This window comes from Mytilus californianus, unplaced genomic scaffold (assembly GCF_021869535.1).
Source record: "Mytilus californianus isolate M0D057914Y unplaced genomic scaffold, xbMytCali1.0.p SCAF_3, whole genome shotgun sequence".
Classification (NCBI taxonomy): domain Eukaryota; kingdom Metazoa; phylum Mollusca; class Bivalvia; order Mytilida; family Mytilidae; genus Mytilus; species Mytilus californianus.
The window spans coordinates 5,645,747-5,662,656 of record NW_026262679.1 but is presented as its reverse complement, the minus strand read 5'-3'; the positions used below and the strand labels follow the sequence as shown (position 1 = coordinate 5,662,656).

At 30.9% G+C, this 16,910-nt stretch overlaps 1 long non-coding RNA gene across 35 annotated transcripts in view; it reads left to right on the top strand.

The window, feature by feature from the left end:
- LOC127733879 (uncharacterized) overlaps nucleotides 1-16,910 on the top strand; it is a 118,736-nt gene that overhangs the window by 72,456 nt on the left and 29,370 nt on the right. For 12 of the 35 annotated variants that reach the window (XR_007997230.1, XR_007997246.1, XR_007997247.1 and 9 more), the window contains exon 1: nucleotides 15,694-15,768. The exons of 15 other annotated variants lie outside the window; for them this stretch is intronic. This is a non-coding gene — a long non-coding RNA (uncharacterized LOC127733879). Of the gene's footprint in view, nucleotides 1-376; nucleotides 437-2,709; nucleotides 2,770-5,044; nucleotides 5,105-7,379; nucleotides 7,440-9,713; nucleotides 9,774-12,048; nucleotides 12,109-14,407; nucleotides 14,468-15,693; nucleotides 15,769-16,729; nucleotides 16,796-16,910 lie in introns of those variants that run through there. 8 more of the 35 variants (XR_007997244.1, XR_007997268.1, XR_007997267.1 and 5 more) reach the window with 8 other exon arrangements.

Below are 16,910 nucleotides of genomic sequence, written 5' to 3'. Positions count from 1 at the left end.
AAGCAGACCTCCCCAGAGAGCAAACTTTAGATTTTGATGAAACATTGATGAATTTAATGGGCGCTGATCTCGTAAAAGCAGATCACCCAGCAGAGCCAGTTATATTATATGATGAAAACTTGTTTTATAGTGAAAAGTATTTAATTTTATGTCAGGCTCTATTTCATTATCAACCAATTTGAAACTTTATTACAAATTGGTCTAAAAAAAAAATTTCTTCAAATTTATACTCTAATGAAGTATATTCTTATGAGAATTATAGTAATTATAAATATTCTTGTCCAACATGCAAAAGATTAAATTCTGAATTAATTGCAACAGCAAATAGTCTCTATTTACAGCTGATATTAATTTCTAGTTTTTGTTAAAGATGCTGCACTCCTAGACGGAGAAGATGGTAACTTCATGGTAGATAGCACATGAGGAGGAGTCGCATGTAAGTATTTGGTCATTACAATTGTACTTAAAACTATGTTTATATTTGTTAGGTATTAAAAATCAGTTTTTCCTGAAACAAATTGAAGCTTTATAACAAATTGGTCTAAAATTTCTTTTATTCAAATTTATGCTCTAATGATGTATATTTTAATAAGAATGTATAGTAATTGTATATATACTTCTCTCTAATTTAGTATTTAACATAAATCATGCATCACATTAATTTCTGAATTGATTGCAACAGCAAAAAGTCTTGATTTAAAGCTGAAACTAATTTATAATTTTTGTTTTTTTTACAGATACAGCCTAAATATGCAACACTCCTATATCGTGAAAGATGCTTTCATTGTAGATCACACATTAGGACGAGTCACATGTAGGTATTTGGTCATTACAATTTTTGAGCTCACCTTTCCGAAGGAAATGTGAGCTTTTGCCATCACTTGGCGTCCGTCGTCGTCGTCCGTCCGGTGTAAACTATTTCAAAAATCTTCTCCTCTGAAACTACTGAACCAATTCCAACCAAACTTAAGCTGAATGATCCTTAGGGTATCTAGAATTAAGTTTGTGTTTTATTTTCTGTTTCGTCAAAAAACATGGCCAACATGGTTAAAAATAGAAAATAGGGGTAAAATGCAGTTTTTGGCTTATATCTCAAAAACTAAAGCATTTAGAGGAACTCTGACATGGGGGTAAAAGTGTTCTTGTACGTCGAGAAATATAGCCACTATGGCTAGAATGGAACATAGGGATAAAATACATTTTTTTGCTTTTGAAGAAAATAAAATGCATTTTTTTGCTTTTGAAGAAAATATGACAGATGCAAATAACATTTAAATGGCATTTTTAAGCCACTCATTAATATATATTGAAAAGCAAAAATAATCATTGATGAAAGATTTAAGCAAAACATTACAGGTGAGCGATTCCTGCTCTTGAGAGCCTCTTGTTCTTAAAACTATGTTTATGTTTGTTAGGTAATAAAAATCTGTTTTTCCTGAAACAACAGCCTGAAGCTTTATAACTAATTTGTCTAAAATTTCCTCTTTTTTTTCAAATTTATACTCTTAAGTAATATATTTATATAAGAATGTTTTGTATTTGTTTTTAGACTTGTTGCCCGGTTAAGGAGTTGACATAAAACATGCATCACATTAATTTCTGAATTAATTGCAACAGCAAAAAGTCTATTTAAAGCTGAAACTAATTTAAAGTTTTTGTTTTTGTTAGATACAGCCTAAATATGTGACAGTCCTATACCATGAAGAATAGTTCCATTGAAGTTCAAGAGGATGATGTCGCATGTAGGTATTTGGTCATTACAAATGTTCTTTAAGCTATGTTTATATGTGTTAGGTAATAAAAATCAGTTTTTCCTGGAATAGCAGGAAACTTTATTACAAATTGGTCTACAATTTCGTCTTTTATGCCTGTTTAAGGGACGATTATGGTATACTGCAGGAATAATTTTACTATATAGTTAAGTGGGCCTAAAATTGGCCGGCGGCCCAAAAAATATTTGGAAATGTTTTAGTTACCATTTTAGGCAACTTTAATTTTTTCATAGTTTTGTTGTCATAGCGTTTTAAAATCTGGATCAGAATGCTGTCAACGCATACATTTTTAATGCGGTGATCCTGCTAATAGGATGGATAGTCAATAGAAGAATATCACAATTTATTAATTAACAACGATTGAATTATGTCAACATTTGGTTAACGATTTAAGCAGCGGAAAGGGACCCCTCAGATACAATTATTTTTTGCTATGACGCCTTCTATCGACAGCAAAAAATAAAGTAGACTTTCAAGACGTCATTATTAATTGGACTATTGTTAAAGCAGATCGCCCAGCAGTTGGATAAAAGATGCTTTATGTCAAAATGGGTCTCGTAAAAGCAGACCTCCCCAGAGAGCAAACTTTAGATTTTGATGTAACATTGATGAATTTAATGGGTGCTGATCTCGTAAAAGCAGATCACCCAGCAGAGCCAGTTATATTATATGATGAAAACTTGTTTTATAGTGAAAAGTATTTAATTTTATGTCAGGCTCTATTTCATTATCAACCAATTTGAAACTTTATTACAAATTGGTCTAAAAAAAAAATTTCTTCAAATTTATACTCTAATGAAGTATATTCTTATGAGAATTATAGTAATTATAAATATTCTTGTCCAACATGCAAAAGATTAAATTCTGAATTAATTGCAACAGCAAATAGTCTCTATTTACAGCTGATATTAATTTCTAGTTTTTGTTAAAGATGCTGCACTCCTAGACGGAGAAGATGGTAACTTCATGGTAGATAGCACATGAGGAGGAGTCGCATGTAAGTATTTGGTCATTACAATTGTACTTAAAACTATGTTTATATTTGTTAGGTATTAAAAATCAGTTTTTCCTGAAACAAATTGAAGCTTTATAACAAATTGGTGTAAAATTTCTTTTATTCAAATTTATGCTCTAATGATGTATATTTTAATAAGAATGTATAGTAATTGTATATATACTTCTCTCTAATTTAGTATTTAACATAAATCATGCATCACATTAATTTCTGAATTGATTGCAACAGCAAAAAGTCTTGATTTAAAGCTGAAACTAATTTATAATTTTTGTTTTTTTTACAGATACAGCCTAAATATGCAACACTCCTATATCGTGAAAGATGCTTTCATTGTAGATCACACATTAGGACGAGTCACATGTAGGTATTTGGTCATTACAATTTTTGAGCTCACCTTTCCGAAGGAAATGTGAGCTTTTGCCATCACTTGGCATCCGTCGTCGTCGTCCGTCCGGTGTAAACTATTTCAAAAATCTTCTCCTCTGAAACTACTGAACCAATTCCAACCAAACTTAAGCTGAATGATCCTTAGGGTATCTAGAATTAAGTTTGTGTTTTATTTTCTGTTTCGTCAAAAAACATGGCCAACATGGTTAAAAATAGAAAATAGGGGTAAAATGCAGTTTTTGGCTTATATCTCAAAAACTAAAGCATTTAGAGGAACTCTGACATGGGGGTAAAAGTGTTCTTGTACGTCGAGAAATATAGCCACTATGGCTAGAATGGAACATAGGGATAAAATACATTTTTTTGCTTTTGAAGAAAATAAAATGCATTTTTTTGCTTTTGAAGAAAATATGACAGATGCAAATAACATTTAAATGGCATTTTTAAGCCACTCATTAATATATATTGAAAAGCAAAAATAATCATTGATGAAAGATTTAAGCAAAACATTACAGGTGAGCGATTCCTGCTCTTGAGAGCCTCTTGTTCTTAAAACTATGTTTATGTTTGTTAGGTAATAAAAATCTGTTTTTCCTGAAACAACAGCCTGAAGCTTTATAACTAATTTGTCTAAAATTTCCTCTTTTTTTTCAAATTTATACTCTTAAGTAATATATTTATATAAGAATGTTTTGTATTTGTTTTTAGACTTGTTGCCCGGTTAAGGAGTTGACATAAAACATGCATCACATTAATTTCTGAATTAATTGCAACAGCAAAAAGTCTCTATTTAAAGCTGAAACTAATTTAAAGTTTTTGTTTTTGTTAGATACAGCCTAAATATGTGACAGTCCTATACCATGAAGAATAGTTCCATTGAAGTTCAAGAGGATGATGTCGCATGTAGGTATTTGGTCATTACAAATGTTCTTTAAGCTATGTTTATATGTGTTAGGTAATAAAAATCAGTTTTTCCTGGAATAGCAGGAAACTTTATTACAAATTGGTCTACAATTTCGTCTTTTATGCCTGTTTAAGGGACGATTATGGTATACTGCAGGAATAATTTTACTATATAGTTAAGTGGGCCTAAAATTGGCCGGCGGCCCAAAAAATATTTGGAAATGTTTTAGTTACCATTTTAGGCAACTTTAATTTTTTCATAGTTTTGTTGTCATAGCGTTTTAAAATCTGGATCAGAATGCTGTCAACGCATACATTTTTAATGCGGTGATCCTGCTAATAGGATGGATAGTCAATAGAAGAATATCACAATTTATTAATTAACAACGATTCAATTATGTCAACATTTGGTTAACGATTTAAGCAGCGGAAAGGGACCCCTCAGATACAATTATTTTTTGCTATGACGCCTTCTATCGACAGCAAAAAATAAAGTAGACTTTCAAGACGTCATTATTAATTGGACTATTGTTAAAGCAGATCGCCCAGCAGTTGGATAAAAGATGCTTTATGTCAAAATGGGTCTCGTAAAAGCAGACCTCCCCAGAGAGCAAACTTTAGATTTTGATGTAACATTGATGAATTTAATGGGCGCTGATCTCGTAAAAGCAGATCACCCGGCAGAGCCGGTTATATAATATGATGAAAACTTGTTTTATAGTAAAAAGTATTTAATTTTATGTCAGGCTCTATTTCATTATCAACCAATTTGAAACTTTATTACAAATTGGTCTAAAAAAAAAATTTCTTCAAATTTATACTCTAATGAAGTATATTCTTATGAGAATTATAGTAATTATAAATATTCTTGTCCAACATGCAAAAGATTAAATTCTGAATTAATTGCAACAGCAAATAGTCTCTATTTACAGCTGATATTAATTTCTAGTTTTTGTTAAAGATGCTGCACTCCTAGACGGAGAAGATGGTAACTTCATGGTAGATAGCACATGAGGAGGAGTCGCATGTAAGTATTTGGTCATTACAATTGTACTTAAAACTATGTTTATATTTGTTAGGTATTAAAAATCAGTTTTTCCTGAAACAAATTGAAGCTTTATAACAAATTGGTCTAAAATTTCTATTATTCAAATTTATGCTCTAATGATGTATATTTTAATAAGAATGTATAGTAATTGTATATATACTTCTCTCTAATTTAGTATTTAACATAAATCATGCATCACATTAATTTCTGAATTGATTGCAACAGCAAAAAGTCTTGATTTAAAGCTGAAACTAATTTATAATTTTTGTTTTTTTTACAGATACAGCCTAAATATGCAACACTCCTATATCGTGAAAGATGCTTTCATTGTAGATCACACATTAGGACGAGTCACATGTAGGTATTTGGTCATTACAATTTTTGAGCTCACCTTTCCGAAGGAAATGTGAGCTTTTGCCATCACTTGGCATCCGTCGTCGTCGTCCGTCCGGTGTAAACTATTTCAAAAATCTTCTCCTCTGAAACTACTGAACCAATTCCAACCAAACTTAAGCTGAATGATCCTTAGGGTATCTAGAATTAAGTTTGTGTTTTATTTTCTGTTTCGTCAAAAAACATGGCCAACATGGTTAAAAATAGAAAATAGGGGTAAAATGCAGTTTTTGGCTTATATCTCAAAAACTAAAGCATTTAGAGGAACTCTGACATGGGGGTAAAAGTGTTCTTGTACGTCGAGAAATATAGCCACTATGGCTAGAATGGAACATAGGGATAAAATACATTTTTTTGCTTTTGAAGAAAATAAAATGCATTTTTTTGCTTTTGAAGAAAATATGACAGATGCAAATAACATTTAAATGGCATTTTTAAGCCACTCATTAATATATATTGAAAAGCAAAAATAATCATTGATGAAAGATTTAAGCAAAACATTACAGGTGAGCGATTCCTGCTCTTGAGAGCCTCTTGTTCTTAAAACTATGTTTATGTTTGTTAGGTAATAAAAATCTGTTTTTCCTGAAACAACAGCCTGAAGCTTTATAACTAATTTGTCTAAAATTTCCTCTTTTTTTTCAAATTTATACTCTTAAGTAATATATTTATATAAGAATGTTTTGTATTTGTTTTTAGACTTGTTGCCCGGTTAAGGAGTTGACATAAAACATGCATCACATTAATTTCTGAATTAATTGCAACAGCAAAAAGTCTCTATTTAAAGCTGAAACTAATTTAAAGTTTTTGTTTTTATTAGATACAGCCTAAATATGTGACAGTCCTATACCATGAAGAATAGTTCCATTGAAGTTCAAGAGGATGATGTCGCATGTAGGTATTTGGTCATTACAAATGTTCTTTAAGCTATGTTTATATGTGTTAGGTAATAAAAATCAGTTTTTCCTGGAATAGCAGGAAACTTTATTACAAATTGGTCTACAATTTCGTCTTTTATGCCTGTTTAAGGGACGATTATGGTATACTGCAGGAATAATTTTACTATCTAGTTAAGTGGGCCTAAAATTGGCCGGCGGCCCAAAAAATATTTGGAAATGTTTTAGTTACCATTTTAGGCAACTTTAATTTTTTCATAGTTTTGTTGTCATAGCGTTTTAAAATCTGGATCAGAATGCTGTCAACGCATACATTTTTAATGCGGTGATCCTGCAAATAGGATGGATAGTCAATAGAAGAATATCACAATTTATTAATTAACAACGATTCAATTATGTCAACATTTGGTTAACGATTTAAGCAGCGGAAAGGGACCCCTCAGATACAATTATTTTTTGCTATGACGCCTTCTATCGACAGCAAAAAATAAAGTAGACTTTCAAGACGTCATTATTAATTGGACTATTGTTAAAGCAGATCGCCCAGTAGTTGGATAAAAGATGCTTTATGTCAAAATGGGTCTCGTAAAAGCAGACCTCCCCAGAGAGCAAACTTTAGATTTTGATGTAACATTGATGAATTTAATGGGCGCTGATCTCGTAAAAGCAGATCACCCAGCAGAGCCGGTTATATAATATGATGAAAACTTGTTTTATAGTAAAAAGTATTTAATTTTATGTCAGGCTCTATTTCATTATCAACCAATTTGAAACTTTATTACAAATTGGTCTAAAAAAAAAATTTCTTCAAATTTATACTCTAATGAAGTATATTCTTATGAGAATTATAGTAATTATAAATATTCTTGTCCAACATGCAAAAGATTAAATTCTGAATTAATTGCAACAGCAAATAGTCTCTATTTACAGCTGATATTAATTTCTAGTTTTTGTTAAAGATGCTGCACTCCTAGACGGAGAAGATGGTAACTTCATGGTAGATAGCACATGAGGAGGAGTCGCATGTAAGTATTTGGTCATTACAATTGTACTTAAAACTATGTTTATATTTGTTAGGTATTAAAAATCAGTTTTTCCTGAAACAAATTGAAGCTTTATAACAAATTGGTCTAAAATTTCTTTTATTCAAATTTATGCTCTAATGATGTATATTTTAATAAGAATGTATAGTAATTGTATATATACTTCTCTCTAATTTAGTATTTAACATAAATCATGCATCACATTAATTTCTGAATTGATTGCAACAGCAAAAAGTCTTGATTTAAAGCTGAAACTAATTTATAATTTTTGGTTTTTTTACAGATACAGCCTAAATATGCAACACTCCTATATCGTGAAAGATGCTTTCATTGTAGATCACACATTAGGACGAGTCACATGTAGGTATTTGGTCATTACAATTTTTGAGCTCACCTTTCCGAAGGAAATGTGAGCTTTTGCCATCACTTGGCGTCCGTCGTCGTCGTCGTCCGGTGTAAACTATTTCAAAAATCTTCTCCTCTGAAACTACTGAACCAATTCCAACCAAACTTAAGCTGAATGATCCTTAGGGTATCTAGAATTAAGTTTGTGTTTTATTTTCTGTTTCGTCAAAAAACATGGCCAACATGGTTAAAAATAGAAAATAGGGGTAAAATGCAGTTTTTGGCTTATATCTCAAAAACTAAAGCATTTAGAGGAACTCTGACATGGGGGTAAAAGTGTTCTTGTACGTCGAGAAATATAGCCACTATGGCTAAAATGGAACATAGGGGTAAAATGCATTTTTTTGCTTTTGAAGAAAATAAAATGCATTTTTTTGCTTTTGAAGAAAATATGACAGATGCAAATAACATTTAAATGGCATTTTTAAGCCACTCATTAATATATATTGAAAAGCAAAAATAATCATTGATGAAAGATTTAAGCAAAACATTACAGGTGAGAGATTCCTGCTCTTGAGAGCCTCTTGTTCTTAAAACTATGTTTATGTTTGTTAGGTAATAAAAATCTGTTTTTCCTGAAACAACAGCCTGAAGCTTTATAACTAATTTGTCTAAAATTTCCTCTTTTTTTTCAAATTTATACTCTTAAGTAATATATTTATATAAGAATGTTTTGTATTTGTTTTTAGACTTGTTGCCCGGTTAAGGAGTTGACATAAAACATGCATCACATTAATTTCTGAATTAATTGCAACAGCAAAAAGTCTCTATTTAAAGCTGAAACTAATTTAAAGTTTTTGTTTTTGTTAGATACAGCCTAAATATGTGACAGTCCTATACCATGAAGAATAGTTCCATTGAAGTTCAAGAGGATGATGTCGCATGTAGGTATTTGGTTATTACAAATGTTCTTTAAGCTATGTTTATATGTGTTAGGTAATAAAAATCAGTTTTTCCTGGAATAGCAGGAAACTTTATTACAAATTGGTCTACAATTTCGTCTTTTATGCCTGTTTAAGGGACGATTATGGTATACTGCAGGAATAATTTTACTATATAGTTAAGTGGGCCTAAAATTGGCCGGCGGCCCAAAAAATATTTGGAAATGTTTTAGTTACCATTTTAGGCAACTTTAATTTTTTCATAGTTTTGTTGTCATAGCGTTTTAAAATCTGGATCAGAATGCTGTCAACGCATACATTTTTAATGCGGTGATCCTGCAAATAGGATGGATAGTCAATAGAAGAATATCACAATTTATTAATTAACAACGATTCAATTATGTCAACATTTGGTTAACGATTTAAGCAGCGGAAAGGGACCCCTCAGATACAATTATTTTTTGCTATGACGCCTTCTATCGACAGCAAAAAATAAAGTAGACTTTCAAGACGTCATTATTAATTGGACTATTGTTAAAGCAGATCGCCCAGCAGTTGGATAAAAGATGCTTTATGTCAAAATGGGTCTCGTAAAAGCAGACCTCCCCAGAGAGCAAACTTTAGATTTTGATGTAACATTGATGAATTTAATGGGCGCTGATCTTGTAAAAGCAGATCACCCAGCAGAGCCGGTTATATTATATGATGAAAACTTGTTTTATAGTAAAAAGTATTTAATTTTATGTCAGGCTCTATTTCATTATCAACCAATTTGAAACTTTATTACAAATTGGTCTAAAAAAAAAATTTCTTCAAATTTATACTCTAATGAAGTATATTCTTATGAGAATTATAGTAATTATAAATATTCTTGTCCAACATGCAAAAGATTAAATTCTGAATTAATTGCAACAGCAAATAGTCTCTATTTACAGCTGATATTAATTTCTAGTTTTTGTTAAAGATGCTGCACTCCTAGACGGAGAAGATGGTAACTTCATGGTAGATAGCACATGAGGAGGAGTCGCATGTAAGTATTTGGTCATTACAATTGTACTTAAAACTATGTTTATATTTGTTAGGTATTAAAAATCAGTTTTTCCTGAAACAAATTGAAGCTTTATAACAAATTGGTCTAAAATTTCTTTTATTCAAATTTATGCTCTAATGATGTATATTTTAATAAGAATGTATAGTAATTGTATATATACTTCTCTCTAATTTAGTATTTAACATAAATCATGCATCACATTAATTTCTGAATTGATTGCAACAGCAAAAAGTCTTGATTTAAAGCTGAAACTAATTTATAATTTTTGTTTTTTTTACAGATACAGCCTAAATATGCAACACTCCTATATCGTGAAAGATGCTTTCATTGTAGATCACACATTAGGACGAGTCACATGTAGGTATTTGGTCATTACAATTTTTGAGCTCACCTTTCCGAAGGAAAAGTGAGCTTTTGCCATCACTTGGCGTCCGTCGTCGTCATCCGTCCGGTGTAAACTATTTCAAAAATCATCTCCTCTGAAACTACTGAACCAATTCCAACCAAACTTAAGCTGAATGATCCTTAGGGTATCTAGAATTAAGTTTGTGTTTTATTTTCTGTTTCGTCAAAAAACATGGCCAACATGGTTAAAAATAGAAAATAGGGGTAAAATGCAGTTTTTGGCTTATATCTCAAAAACTAAAGCAATTAGAGGAACTCTGACATGGGGGTAAAAGTGTTCTTGTACGTCGAGAAATATAGTCACTATGGCTAGAATGGAACATAGGAATAAAATGCATTATTTTGCTTTTGAAGAAAATAAAATGCATTTTTTTGCTTTTGAAGAAAATATGACAGATGCAAATAACATTTAAATGGCATTTTTAAGCCACTCATTAATATATATTGAAAAGCAAAAATAATCATTGATGAAAGATTTAAGCAAAACATTGCAGGTGAGCGATTCCTGCTCTTGAGAGCCTCTTGTTCTTAAAACTATGTTTATGTTTGTTAGGTAATAAAAATCTGTTTTTCCTGAAACAACAGCCTGAAGCTTTATAACTAATTTGTCTAAAATTTCCTCTTTTTTTTCAAATTTATACTCTTTAAGTAATATATTTATATAAGAATGTTTTGTATTTGTTTTTAGACTTGTTGCCCGGTTAAGGAGTTGACATAAAACATGCATCACATTAATTTCTGAATTAATTGCAACAGCAAAAAGTCTCTATTTAAAGCTGAAACTAATTTAAAGTTTTTGTTTTTGTTAGATACAGCCTAAATATGTGACAGTCCTATACCATGAAGAATAGTTCCATTGAAGTTCAAGAGGATGATGTCGCATGTAGGTATTTGGTCATTACAAATGTTCTTTAAGCTATGTTTATATGTGTTAGGTAATAAAAATCAGTTTTTCCTGGAATAGCAGGAAACTTTATTACAAATTGGTCTACAATTTCGTCTTTTATGCCTGTTTAAGGGACAATTATGGTATACTGCAGGAATAATTTTACTTTATAGTTAAGTGGGCCTAAAATCGGCCGGCGGCCCAAAAAATATTTGGAAATGTTTTAGTTACCATTTTAGGCAACTTTAATTTTTTCATAGTTTTGTTGTCATAGCGTTTTAAAATCTGGATCAGAATGCTGTCAACGCATACATTTTTAATGCGGTGATCCTGCAAATAGGATGGATAGTCAATAGAAGAATATCACAATTTATTAATTAACAACGATTCAATTATGTCAACATTTGGTTAACGATTTAAGCAGCGGAAAGGGACCCCTCAGATACAATTATTTTTTGCTATGACGCCTTCTATCGACAGCAAAAAATAAAGTAGACTTTCAAGACGTCATTATTAATTGGACTATTGTTAAAGCAGATCGCCCAGCAGTTGGATAAAAGATGCTTTATGTCAAAATGGGTCTCGTAAAAGCAGACCTCCCCAGAGAGCAAACTTTAGATTTTGATGTAACATTGATGAATTTAATGGGCGCTGATCTCGTAAAAGCAGATCACCCAGCAGAGCCGGTTATATAATATGATGAAAACTTGTTTTATAGTAAAAAGTATTTAATTTTATGTCAGGCTCTATTTCATTATCAACCAATTTGAAACTTTATTACAAATTGGTCTAAAAAAAAAAATTCTTCAAATTTATACTCTAATGAAGTATATTCTAATGAGAATTATAGTAATTATAAATATTCTTGTCCAACATGCAAAAGATTAATTCTGAATTAATTGCAACAGCAAATAGTCTCTATTTACAGCTGATATTAATTTCTAGTTTTTGTTAAAGATGCTGCACTCCTAGACGGAGAAGATGGTAACTTCATGGTAGATAGCACATGAGGAGGAGTCGCATGTAAGTATTTGGTCATTACAATTGTACTTAAAACTATGTTTATATTTGTTAGGTATTAAAAATCAGTTTTTCCTGAAACAAATTGAAGCTTTATAACAAATTGGTCTAAAATTTCTTTTATTCAAATTTATGCTCTAATGATGTATATTTTAATAAGAATGTATAGTAATTGTATATATACTTCTCTCTAATTTAGTATTTAACATAAATCATGCATCACATTAATTTCTGAATTGATTGCAACAGCAAAAAGTCTTGATTTAAAGCTGAAACTAATTTATAATTTTTGTTTTTTTTACAGATACAGCCTAAATATGCAACACTCCTATATCGTGAAAGATGCTTTCATTGTAGATCACACATTAGGACGAGTCACATGTAGGTATTTGGTCATTACAATTTTCGAGCTCACCTTTCCGAAGGAAATGTGAGCTTTTGCCATCACTTGGCGTCCGTCGTCGTCATCCGTCCGGTGTAAACTATTTCAAAAATCTTCTCCTCTGAAACTACTGAACCAATTCCAACCAAACTTAAGCTGAATGATCCTTAGGGTATCTAGAATTAAGTTTGTGTTTTATTTTCTGTTTCGTCAAAAAACATGGCCAACATGGTTAAAAATAGAAAATAGGGGTAAAATGCAGTTTTTGGCTTATATCTCAAAAACTAAAGCATTTAGAGGAACTCTGACATGGGGGTAAAAGTGTTCTTGTACGTCGAGAAATATAGCCACTATGGCTAGAATGGAACATAGGGATAAAATACATTTTTTTGCTTTTGAAGAAAATAAAATGCATTTTTTTGCTTTTGAAGAAAATATGACAGATGCAAATAACATTTAAATGGCATTTTTAAGCCACTCATTAATATATATTGAAAAGCAAAAATAATCATTGATGAAAGATTTAAGCAAAACATTACAGGTGAGCGATTCCTGCTCTTGAGAGCCTCTTGTTCTTAAAACTATGTTTATGTTTGTTAGGTAATAAAAATCTGTTTTTCCTGAAACAACAGCCTGAAGCTTTATAACTAATTTGTCTAAAATTTCCTCTTTTTTTTCAAATTTATACTCTTTAAGTAATATATTTATATAAGAATGTTTTGTATATTTATATAAGAATGTTTTGTATTTGTTTTTAGACTTGTTGCCCGGTTAAGGAGTTGACATAAAACATGCATCACATTAATTTCTGAATTAATTGCAACAGCAAAAAGTCTCTATTTAAAGCTGAAACTAATTTAAAGTTTTTGTTTTTGTTAGATACAGCCTAAATATGTGACAGTCCTATACCATGAAGAATAGTTCCATTGAAGTTCAAGAGGATGATGTCGCATGTAGGTATTTGGTCATTACAAATGTTCTTTAAGCTATGTTTATATGTGTTAGGTAATAAAAATCAGTTTTTCCTGGAATAGCAGGAAACTTTATTACAAATTGGTCTACAATTTCGTCTTTTATGCCTGTTTAAGGGACGATTATGGTATACTGCAGGAATAATTTTACTATATAGTTAAGTGGGCCTAAAATTAGCCGGCGGCCCAAAAAATATTTGGAAATGTTTTAGTTACCATTTTAGGCAACTTTAATTTTTTCATAGTTTTGTTGTCATAGCGTTTTAAAATCTGGATCAGAATGCTGTCAACGCATACATTTTTAATGCGGTGATCCTGCAAATAGGATGGATAGTCAATAGAAGAATATCACAATTTATTAATTAACAACGATTCAATTATGTCAACATTTGGTTAACGATTTAAGCAGCGGAAAGGGACCCCTCAGATACAATTATTTTTTGCTATGACGCCTTCTATCGACAGCAAAAAATAAAGTAGACTTTCAAGACGTCATTATTAATTGGACTATTGTTAAAGCAGATCGCCCAGCAGTTGGATAAAAGATGCTTTATGTCAAAATGGGTCTCGTAAAAGCAGACCTCCCCAGAGAGCAAACTTTAGATTTTGATGTAACATTGATGAATTTAATGGGCGCTGATCTCGTAAAAGCAGATCACCCAGCAGAGCCGGTTATATAATATGATGAAAACTTGTTTTATAGTAAAAAGTATTTAATTTTATGTCAGGCTCTATTTCATTATCAACCAATTTGAAACTTTATTACAAATTGGTCTAAAAAAAAAATTTCTTCAAATTTATACTCTAATGAAGTATATTCTTATGAGAATTATAGTAATTATAAATATTCTTGTCCAACATGCAAAAGATTAAATTCTGAATTAATTGCAACAGCAAATAGTCTCTATTTACAGCTGATATTAATTTCTAGTTTTTGTTAAAGATGCTGCACTCCTAGACGGAGAAGATGGTAACTTCATGGTAGATAGCACATGAGGAGGAGTCGCATGTAAGTATTTGGTCATTACAATTGTACTTAAAACTATGTTTATATTTGTTAGGTATTAAAAATCAGTTTTTCCTGAAACAAATTGAAGCTTTATAACAAATTGGTCTAAAATTTCTTTTATTCAAATTTATGCTCTAATGATGTATATTTTAATAAGAATGTATAGTAATTGTATATATACTTCTCTCTAATTTAGTATTTAACATAAATCATGCATCACATTAATTTCTGAATTGATTGCAACAGCAAAAAGTCTTGATTTAAAGCTGAAACTAATTTATAATTTTTGTTTTTTTTACAGATACAGCCTAAATATGCAACACTCCTATATCGTGAAAGATGCTTTCATTGTAGATCACACATTAGGACGAGTCACATGTAGGTATTTGGTCATTACAATTTTCGAGCTCACCTTTCCGAAGGAAATGTGAGCTTTTGCCATCACTTGGCGTCCGTCGTCGTCATCCGTCCGGTGTAAACTATTTCAAAAATCTTCTCCTCTGAAACTACTGAACCAATTCCAACCAAACTTAAGCTGAATGATCCTTAGGGTATCTAGAATAAGTTTGTGTTTTATTTTCTGTTTCGTCAAAAAACATGGCCAACATGGTTAAAAATAGAAAATAGGGGTAAAATGCAGTTTTTGGCTTATATCTCAAAAACTAAAGCATTTAGAGGAACTCTGACATGGGGGTAAAAGTGTTCTTGTACGTCGAGAAATATAGCCACTATGGCTAGAATGGAACATAGGAATAAAATGCATTATTTTGCTTTTGAAGAAAATAAAATGCATTTTTTTGCTTTTGAAGAAAATATGACAGATGCAAATAACATTTAAATGGCATTTTTAAGCCACTCATTAATATATATTGAAAAGCAAAAATAATCATTGATGAAAGATTTAAGCAAAACATTACAGGTGAGCGATTCCTGCTCTTGAGAGCCTCTTGTTCTTAAAACTATGTTTATGTTTGTTAGGTAATAAAAATCTGTTTTTCCTGAAACAACAGCCTGAAGCTTTATAACTAATTTGTCTAAAATTTCCTCTTTTTTTTCAAATTTATACTCTTAAGTAATATATTTATATAAGAATGTTTTGTATTTGTTTTTAGACTTGTTGCCCGGTTAAGGAGTTGACATAAAACATGCATCACATTAATTTCTGAATTAATTGCAACAGCAAAAAGTCTCTATTTAAAGCTGAAACTAATTTAAAGTTTTTGTTTTATACAGCCTAAATATGTGACAGTCCTATACCATGAAGAATAGTTCCATTGAAGTTCAAGAGGATGATGTCGCATGTAGGTATTTGGTCATTACAAATGTTCTTTAAGCTATGTTTATATGTGTTAGGTAATAAAAATCAGTTTTTCCTGGAATAGCAGGAAACTTTATTACAAATTGGTCTACAATTTCGTCTTTTATGCCTGTTTAAGGGACGATTATGGTATACTGCAGGAATAATTTTACTATATAGTTAAGTGGGCCTAAAATTGGCCGGCGGCCCAAAAAATATTTGGAAATGTTTTAGTTACCATTTTAGGCAACTTTAATTTTTTCATAGTTTTGTTGTCATAGCGTTTTAAAATCTGGATCAGAATGCTGTCAACGCATACATTTTTAATGCGGTGATCCTGCAAATAGGATGGATAGTCAATAGAAGAATATCACAATTTATTAATTAACAACGATTCAATTATGTCAACATTTGGTTAACGATTTAAGCAGCGGAAAGGGACCCCTCAGATACAATTATTTTTTGCTATGACGCCTTCTATCGACAGCAAAAAATAAAGTAGACTTTCAAGACGTCATTATTAATTGGACTATTGTTAAAGCAGATCGCCCAGCAGTTGGATAAAAGATGCTTTATGTCAAAATGGGTCTCGTAAAAGCAGACCTCCCCAGAGAGCAAACTTTAGATTTTGATGTAACATTGATGAATTTAATGGGCGCTGATCTCGTAAAAGCAGATCACCCAGCAGAGCCGGTTATATAATATGATGAAAACTTGTTTTATAGTAAAAAGTATTTAATTTTATGTCAGGCTCTATTTCATTATCAACCAATTTGAAACTTTATTACAAATTGGTCTAAAAAAAAAATTTCTTCAAATTTATACTCTAATGAAGTATATTCTTATGAGAATTATAGTAATTATAAATATTCTTGTCCAACATGCAAAAGATTAAATTCTGAATTAATTGCAACAGCAAATAGTCTCTATTTACAGCTGATATTAATTTCTAGTTTTTGTTAAAGATGCTGCACTCCTAGACGGAGAAGATGGTAACTTCATGGTAGATAGCACATGAGGAGGAGTCGCATGTAAGTATTTGGTCATTACAATTGTACTTAAAACTATGTTTATATTTGTTAGGTATTAAAAATCAGTTTTTCCTGAAACAAATTGAAGCTTTATAACAAATTGGTCTAAAATTTC